This window comes from Hippocampus comes, unplaced genomic scaffold (assembly GCF_001891065.2).
Source record: "Hippocampus comes isolate QL1 unplaced genomic scaffold, H_comes_QL1_v1.1 scaffold68, whole genome shotgun sequence".
NCBI classification, from domain to species: domain Eukaryota; kingdom Metazoa; phylum Chordata; class Actinopteri; order Syngnathiformes; family Syngnathidae; genus Hippocampus; species Hippocampus comes.
The window spans coordinates 5,038,780-5,048,200 of record NW_017805625.1 but is presented as its reverse complement, the minus strand read 5'-3'; the positions used below and the strand labels follow the sequence as shown (position 1 = coordinate 5,048,200).

At 41.2% G+C, this 9,421-nt stretch overlaps 1 protein-coding gene across 4 annotated transcripts in view; it reads right to left on the bottom strand.

Moving 5' to 3' along the window:
• The window catches only part of LOC109522678 (sodium-coupled neutral amino acid transporter 3-like), a 24,095-nt gene extending 17,395 nt beyond the window's left edge, over nt 1-6,700 (bottom strand). For 3 of the 4 annotated variants that reach the window (XM_019881440.1, XM_019881438.1, XM_019881439.1), the window contains exon 1: nt 6,477-6,700. The gene's annotated coding sequence lies outside the window, so the exon portion shown is untranslated. Of the gene's footprint in view, nt 1-3,420; nt 3,611-6,476 lie in introns of all 4 variants that reach the window. The other variant, XM_019881437.1, reaches the window with a different exon arrangement.
• Nucleotides 6,701-9,421: the final 2,721 nt, after the last annotated feature.

Below are 9,421 nucleotides of genomic sequence, written 5' to 3'. Positions count from 1 at the left end.
CCCCCCCACCCCTCCTACTAATGCGTCATAGAGCTCTGCAGAACACAGATCGACTGACAGGATGAGGATAAATCTTTGGCAGCTGCCGGATTGTCCCGCACAAATCTTTACGAGACATAAAATATAACCGTTGAGCAACTGTCCGAAAAAAACAACATGAAAATGAGTAAATATTCATTGACACACATCTGATAAACCAGAGTTGTTTCATCGCCACTATCCAAGGGGTGAGTAAATGACACATTGTGGTGGTCTTTGTGGGAGTAGTAAATGAGTCTCTTCATGGCAACAGGCGAGGCTTCCGGTATTTTTATTTCAGCCCTCTTCCAAATCCGCACCTCACTTTGGTCAGCGCAAGTTGAGCCTCGATTTCGTCTGCTCTGACGCAGGCCTTTGTCCTGAGAGACGTCAGCTCCGGAGCAGTTTTGTTGATTGTTATTCCTAAAGTGATACCTGAACTGACTGACTGTGCACTCTGATTCATCCTCTGTCATGCATATGCATGTGCGTATTTGTTATTTTCCTCCTCAGAGACAGATCAACTTGGTACCGTAAGACACAATTTGCGTCAAACTTGATGACGTTCTCACAGGATGTCGTCGTGCCGGAAGCTTACTTAATTGGGTGGAGTTTTCCAAATCTCAATCTGCTGAAATGCATCGGAGGGCAGTCTGTGATTTGTGAAGTGAAAGGATGGAGGAAACGCAGCCGACATATACTAATCACTTTAGATTTCCGGATGGCACAACTCGTGCAAATTCCTCACCCTCCCTGCCCGCCTACGATCAGAAAGAGATTTTCAGCAGATTAAGAGATTAAACATGGTCACCATTTTACTGATGGGCAGCTAATAGATCTATCAGGGAACAATTTTATTGCAAAAATGAGCTAAACTAGAGACCTCACATGGTCTGGCTGATCGGATACGGAAGCCTCTCGCGGCATATTAGGATGAAACCGCACAGGCTGTTCCATACGTCCTTGCTTGTGGATAAAAATAGCGACAGAGGAGTGAATAACCTCACTCTAACCCCATGACATGTCACAAAGCAGCGTTTAAATGCTGCTGCATGTGCCAATGAACACAGCAGCTGCCTGGAATAAAAAGTAGTAAACACACTGTGATGGTGTCTGACCATCTGTCTGTTTTTGTGATTCCTCACTCTGGGGGGTGATCGTGCGTAACTAATATACGTGAGAATAGAATGAGACTTTGGATGATTTCGGTCTTTGATAAGATTTTTGTTGTTTTAAAATCATGGTGATTGCGGAAAATGTGCACTCAATAAGAATGTATGGGGAAATGAGCTATTGTCACGAAATGTGGTGATGGAGGACCCCAAAAAGCAGGCAGGAAGAAGGAGCAGGGTGTACTTGACAAATTGTATTGATAAAAACACAGAAAACTAAATCCAAAACAAACCAAGTCCTATGAACAAAAAGAATCCAAAGCATCAAACAAAAACCATGGCTGAAGGTAAAAAACTAACAGTGACTGAAACATGACTGAAACATGACAGACAACCAATGACCCGACACTGAGCGGTCATGCCGGAAGTCCTTTTAAACAAACCAACTAATGACACAATGACCAACAGGTGTGCAGCTGCAGGTGGAGCCCTACAGTGCCACCTGTTGGTCACAAACAGAACCATGACGGCTATCTTGCTTCGTTGTGGCCTCCTTCACTGTCGGTCCTCTTTGGGGTTACTGTGAGATACACGCTTCACAGACTATTGAATATGGCGAGAATGCAAGTACGGCAAGTAATGATGACAGATGTTTGAGATACTGTACATTTTTCATGTCGATCACACTGAGCAAGTCAATTAAGACAAAACCTTTTTTTTTTTTGTTGTTTTTTTTCAGGAGGTATACTTTTTTGTGAAATTTTGTTCAGCGATGTGCCATAAAGGATCCGTAAAGGTTGGAAGCCACTGTCCTAGATTACATTACTTCTAAAAGCCACCAAACGACAAAAACACTTTGTTCCCCCACCGCCCCCCAGATCCGCGTGAGCTAAGTTTTGCGCTGTGGAGACAAAGGCAGCATGTCCAGCGAGCGAATACAAAGGAGAGCAGTGACACAACCACAGAGGAAAGCGTATGCCCCTATATTGGTCAGAACAAGAAGAAAGATTGAAACCCGCCAACTGTTGTATAATACTCGCGGCTCTGCTCGCTCAGTCATGTGCCCCAAAACAAAGCGCCACCCTCTGTTGGCATCTGCCGCTTGTCTTTCTTCTGCCTCTCCGACATCGCACGGGATGCGAGCAATAGAAAGGGTGCATGGTGGGAGCAAATGGATTCGTCCAGCTGGAAGTACCGTACAACTTGCACAGTGTGTGACTGCAGTGTTACACATGGAAGTCCCAAAGACTGATGACGAATCACTCTACTCTTAATTGCGAGGCATCATCCAAGCTATTGCCATGTATTCATTTGTTCGGTAGCACACCATCGTTCATGCTTGAATGAGTTTTGGGACAAATATGCAACAGATACACTTTTCAGTTCTCCTAGAAAAATGGAAACTGTTAAAATCCGCACCACTTGATAATTTCTTTCATTTTGTTTTGGGGAATCTGTCACTTTTATATTTGTTCAGATTTAGGGGAAAACCAATTCCAGCATCGAAAATATCAATTCTAACAATGTGATTCATAACATTACAATAGCTAGTACCGATCACAACTACATTTTCTTTCATTCGGTCAAGAAAGTGAAAAATGTATGAAAGCGATTTTTACACTGAGATCCTGCAAAATTGGAGCATCGGGAGTCATAACAGACAATATGGTTTATTGTGATCCAAATGATACACAATCAAAACCTTTTTGCGACAACTGTAGGTAGTTACGCAGACAAAAAAAATGCGTTTACGGGTCTGAATTGACATCCATGCTGTGTTTTACAATAATACTTTACTATATTTATCCATCCATCCATCCTCTGAAACGCCTGTTCTCACAAGGGGCGTGGGTGTGCTGGAGCCTATCCCAGGCAGGGTACACCCTGAACTGGTAGCTAAAACGCAAAGAGTAGAGAGTCTCTCTCATGGAACTGCACAAGGCAATCCACTTCTTCCTTCACAATCACACCTGGTTGTTTGTTGCTCAAGAAAAATAATTTAGTTCAGTACTAAGTATGTGGCCCCTCAAAATGTTGTTTCCCGACAAGAACAGCAGGGGGCACAGTTTTTAATACCAGCCAACTCCTGCTGAAAAAGAGTATGTACAGTATACACATTATTTTGATGCTCTTTGCCACTTCTTATAATGGACACACAAAAGAACCACAATGCTTGCTCATTCCGACATTTCAGTTCGCCAGCATAGCCAATCCTATCCCTGTCACTGCATGCAACTCAAGTGGCTGGTGTTACTGTTCTGTTGCGAAATGAAGAAATGTTCTGTCGTACTGTGTGGATTAAAATCGGACGAGCTGTGCCATATCGTGGAGGATGGCTCAGGTGGTAGGGTGTTTGTTTCCCAACACAGAGGTTGTGGGTTTAGTGCTGAGCCCTGCGCCCATGTCAGAGCAGTCAAGGTACTGAAGCACCAGTCGCAACTGATGCTGCTGTGTCATCGACAGTAAAGCGCTTTGACAACCTTGAAGACAAAAAAAGTACAATTTAAGTTAAATTTACCGTGGATCCAAACAACACAAAAGTGTGACGTTTAGAGGGGGAAATCGCCTGAAAGACCTACACAAACATTGTCATCACCAGCTGGATCAAAAGCACAGCGCGCTTGATGCTATCTGATACTTGATCACCGTGTTCTCACTGCAAACTAACTGTGGAAAATATTGCATTCTGAAGGTGCACCACACATGAGCTGTGGCTCAGCGTTTCCCCTCCAGCTGCCACCTGCTGCCCTCAAACCCTTCATCTGACTCATCGTGCACGAGGAGGACTTTGTCCGCTGCAGGTGCCTGTGCAGTGTTGTCAACCACTCTCTAATATTCTCTGACCTTGCAGTACCAACAAATACACATCCACTTCACCATTAGGCCCCAAGGAGATCTCTTAGGAAATAGTGTCCAAGTAAATCAAAACTGTCTTTAGTTTTTAGTAATAACAGTCGGCTATCTATCATTTTTGTGTGTTATAGTCGGAATGGGCATAATAATTCATCGATTGACTGTGAAGAATTCAGATCCAACCAGAAGAGGCGCTGTTTCCTAGCATGAGGGATCAGAGCTATGACCACAACCATGTGCTTTCATACTACAACACTCCAAGTACATGAGTGACAACATCAGTGTCTGTTGTTCAGGATAAAAAGGCTGTCGGAGACCAACAAGGCCAATAGAAGTGTCTGGTCATCGTATTATGGAATACTGTACCCTTAAACATATGAAGCGCCCTGCACTAACAAATTCAGATGCCGGACAAGGATTTGAACTGCAAATATTATGGCACTGTTTTGGGCCACCACATACTCTCATCTCTAAAGCTACTGATTTATAATGCCAGGAAGAACATTTCAACACTATTCCACTGTGTATCCACCTGTTGCCATTCACAGAGCAGAATGGTGGCTTCGTGCTTAACGAAGCGGGCTCAGCTTTCACAAGTAACTAGAAGATCCTCTTTATTTCAGTATTTGATGTACCGGTACATAAATACTTTTGATGACATTTTTGTTTGGCGGCATGCTCTGAGATGTTCCTAATGTGCCTTTTCTCCATTAAGGTAGGGAAATAAAATGTTAAAAATCAGTATTAACGTTCTGGATAGGATCACTCCTAAAGGACAAGTGCAGCCTCAATATTTACAGGAAGTACTATATATACAAATTGGTGCCTTCGGATGCAAATGTACTTTGTTCCATGTACACGCTTGTAACTATTTAAATGAATGGAAATGCCATTAATCTATTTAATCCTCCTCAAAATGAACATAAATGTGTATTTTAAAAAGAAAAATAACACTCTAAATTATCATACCTTCTTTTAAAAAAGAGAGTCGGTAAATAATCAAATACAATGTTTTTTTAATTAAATTTTTTTGTGGAACATGATTAACTCATTGGGACTGTGAAGCTACTTGTGGTGTGCACACCTAGGCAACTTGGGAGTATTATAATAAAGGCATAAGGATACTGTATATATGGAGATGGATAATAAGCTGCAGTAATATTAGTCTTTTTTGCAGAGGACAATACCTATTTACTTATGAGCTTTGTTATTTTGCCTGTCTACGCGTGCTGCTTCACTGCTTGTGTTCAAATATCCATTGAGTTATAACACCGTGAACAGATGCTATCTGTTAGTCCATCTATGGCGTTTTGTAACAGTTTATTAAAATCCAGCTCAGCAATTCTTCCAAATGCAAGTGTTTTTTTAAAAATATAAAATGTGTAATAATCTATTTTGATTAGTTTGACAGTATACATCAACTGGTGGTGGCATTAAACACTTTGAGACAATTTGTTGAAGAATTGTTCCCAATCAGCCCAACCGGTGCTTATTGTGATGTGAGCTGACTCACTAAACTCAAATATTGAGGAGCTAGCAAGTCAAAGCAAAAAAAAAAAAAGAAAAAAAGAATCGGTATATTGAAACCCGGTAAATGGGGTCCCTCGTTTTCAAGGCACCTCCTATATATATTTGGTGTACTTGTGGTGTGCACACCTAGGCAACTTGGGAGTATTATAATAAAGGCATAAGGATACTGTATATATGGAGATGGATAATAAGCTGCAGTAATATTAGTCTTTTTTGCAGAGGACAATACCTATTTACTTATGAGCTTTGTTATTTTGCCTGTCTACGCGTGCTGCTTCACTGCTTGTGTTCAAATATCCATTGAGTTATAACACCGTGAACAGATGCTATCTGTTAGTCCATCTATGGCGTTTTGTAACAGTTTATTAAAATCCAGCTCAGCAATTCTTCCAAATGCAAGTGTTTTTTTAAAAATATAAAATGTGTAATAATCTATTTTGATTAGTTTGACAGTATACATCAACTGGTGGTGGCATTAAACACTTTGAGACAATTTGTTGAAGAATTGTTCCCAATCAGCCCAACCGGTGCTTATTGTGATGTGAGCTGACTCACTAAACTCAAATATTGAGGAGCTAGCAAGTCAAAGCAAAAAAAAAAAAGAAAAAAAGAATCGGTATATTGAAAACCCGTAAATCGGGTCACTCGTTTTTCAAGGCACCTCTATATATATTTGGTGACATTTTTGTTTGCTGATGTGACATAAAACATTTCCCCATGTAAAACCATGGCTCATGAAACACTGAGAAACAATACAATCAAACAATCATAATCAGCATTACAATAACATTCTTGATGGAGTTTGTCATCATGCTGAAATATGAGGAACAGAGGAAAAATCTTCTCGAACATCATTTATAAATACTGTACATTCATTTTTTTTTCAATTACATTCTTTCAATGTCACGTGGTCGTTTTCAGTTCAAACACGACACAGTAAAAGCAAGTCATCGACAACCTTACCGGAGATGACAAAGTGTCGTCCAAGTGTGGACTATCTCCGCACGAGATGGACCGCTCAGGCGCGTGTCGTCCGTCCTCCTTCAGCCCCGTGTGCCGCTGTCCCCCTGCGCGAATGTCACGGGTTTTGCCTCCCCCTGGCTCTATTGTGACCGCTAATCTCCTCCGAGGTGGGATGTGAGGAGCGCTTTTTTGTTTAGGTCGGCCTATCGCACGCACGGCGGCGACCCAAACCCTCCTCCCACCTCCGTTTTCTTTCCCCTTTCCAATCGTGAGGCGAACGACATACCGTCTGATTAATGTTGTTGGTGGAGGACAGGTCAAAAAGGTAAAAAATAATAATCATAATAACAATAGTGACAATATATTTTTTTAAATCACACGCTCGTTGGCGGTGATGAGAGAAATGTGTTTTGGAATTTATCGTGGTGGGTTTACCGCCTGTTGTCTTGCGCATGCGCAGTGAGGCGACAGAACTGTGTCTGAGCGCGAGGACATCACACACATGCATCTTTTTTTTCTATATTTTAACACAAATGGACGTCTCCTTTAATAGCATCCCGAAATATAACTCACGTGGATATGCCGGAAGAACCTGTCCAATTATAATGTCCGCACGTCACTCGATACGCAATCAACAGTGTATACGACTGATGGAAGTCACGTGTGCAGAATTTCTAGGTCATCTGCACAAGTTGCTCTCAGGGGCTGAATTTTTCCCCATCCTTTCTCTCAGCTCACTGCGTAAGACATGCATAGAAATATAAGTCATAAGACACAGAAAATGAAACAACTCAAATTGCGTCACTTTTGCCATTCATGTGTATAGGGGGGTGGAATTACAGATTATCTAATTCAGGTGACGATATCCAATTATGAATATCTTCAATTGATTTGAATATCTCAAGTTTGAGAGATCTACACATTGATGTTTCAAGTTGTTCAGCTGACACCCTGTAAAAAAGCACATATGACCACAAAGGCAGCAAAAACTGTGTTGGAAACAATGAGTGCTTGTAACTTCTGGGTGGTCTGCCAACTAAGTGCAAAACTAAACATAAGTAGATTAAAAAGCTTCAAAGGCAGGATTAAAAAGTGGAATTTTACACAGTCTGAGGGAGCACAAAGCACACTAACCCTAAACCTAACCCGAACTCGAACCCCTAACCCTAATTCCATCCCTAACCCTAACCCCTAACCCTTGACCCGAACCCTACCCCTAACCCAAATCCCCTAACACTAACCCTAACCCCTAGCCCTAACTCCAACCCGAACCCCAACCCTAACCTCGAACCCAGCGGTTCTTAACCTTGTTTGAGGTAGCAAATACACACAGTTCATATGCACATTCACCGAACCCTTCATGAGTGAAAAATAAAAATATGATTTTTTTTTTTTTACAAATTCAAGACATTAAAAATGCATTTATTAAAAAGAGAAAAAAGTAAACACAATTAGTTTGAATAGAAAGTATATATTTTTTAGTTGTGCACAAAATGAACCAGCCAGTGATCGCCAAGGGTGTGTCTTAACCTCCATGGCAGAGGCTCTGTCGAACCCCAGAGACTGATTCACCGAACCCTAACCTGAACCCTAACTCCAACCCCAACCCTAACCCCTAACTCAAACCCTAGATATTCATCATGTGGTAAAAATGAGCCAGTTGTCGCCATGGTCCAGGGCACAGTGTTGTGATTACGTCATTTTCCTGAGATCCGGCATAGATGGCTCTCCATGAATTGATGAATCATGCTTATACGCCTTAGGTAGAAGTATGAGTCACCTTGGTCAATGGCACTTGTCCTCTTCAGGGTTGCAAGAGAGCTGAGCAGGAAAATCAAACACAACCCTACAGTTGTGAGGAAGATGTGCTCACCATTAAGTCACTGTGCTCCCCATGTCAAGAACAGTAGAGAGAACATATTATTTACAATGATTGATAACCATTCAACATGGTCCCACACGCCAAATGTAATGAGGAGGAAACAGGAAGAAAAGATTGTGTTACTGGCCATTCATCACTATTTAATCCAGTCATTTGACCCATGTGGGATTTATTAAACTCTGTCTAAAGGTCCCCAATTGGCATTTCTATTATTATATTATGAGACACGCTTGACATTTAATCAACAACTAACATTTCCCCCAAAACTTTAGTAAACAGATAACTGCAAAGAAGTGTATTTTGTGTGTGTATATTTTCTTTTGGTGCAATTTTATTGAAGTAAAATAGAATGCTGCTCAGATGATAATCTTAATTCTTTATTTCTTTCACATTTGCTGTGTTAAGATTATTTTTATATTTTCAGGTTGATTTCAGTCAGCGGTCTCAGTAGTATTGTAACAGAGAGATACAGTTAATTATTTTTGCTGTAACCCGATAACGTCTGGGTATACTAGTTAGGTGTATAACCAACACAATAACCAGAGAGCTCTATGCAGAGGTCAAAAACAATCAATTTTAAAGCCAAAAGAAATGGAAAAGTACTCAGCGTAACAGAGGTTTTTGTCTTTAGAATGCTATCTTATTGCTAACGCGTAATAGAAAACGCCAATGACGCGCTAACACTTCGGCAGCAATAGTTGCTAACCCTTCATGCGACGGACATTTCCAACAGATGCCATTGTTCATACCGCAGAAGATTTCAGCATCCATCAATTCTTAAGGAATCGAGAGCATCTTGTCAGCAAGTGTAATTATTACATAATACAAGAGAGTGAGAGTACTGTACAGTAATCAGTGTGTTTGTGAGGCTTTTCTCAAGAGAAGACATCTGTCACAGCAGAGAGGGCAGGCAGTTTGTTATTCTCTCCACACTTCCATCATATGGGAAATATTTTTTTTTAACTCAGCTTCACAATATGTGGCCTCCTGTCCAGGCTTCTCTTTCAGCATCAACACAGAAACAGCACACAGACACACAAATTTACCAAAACATGGAGCATCT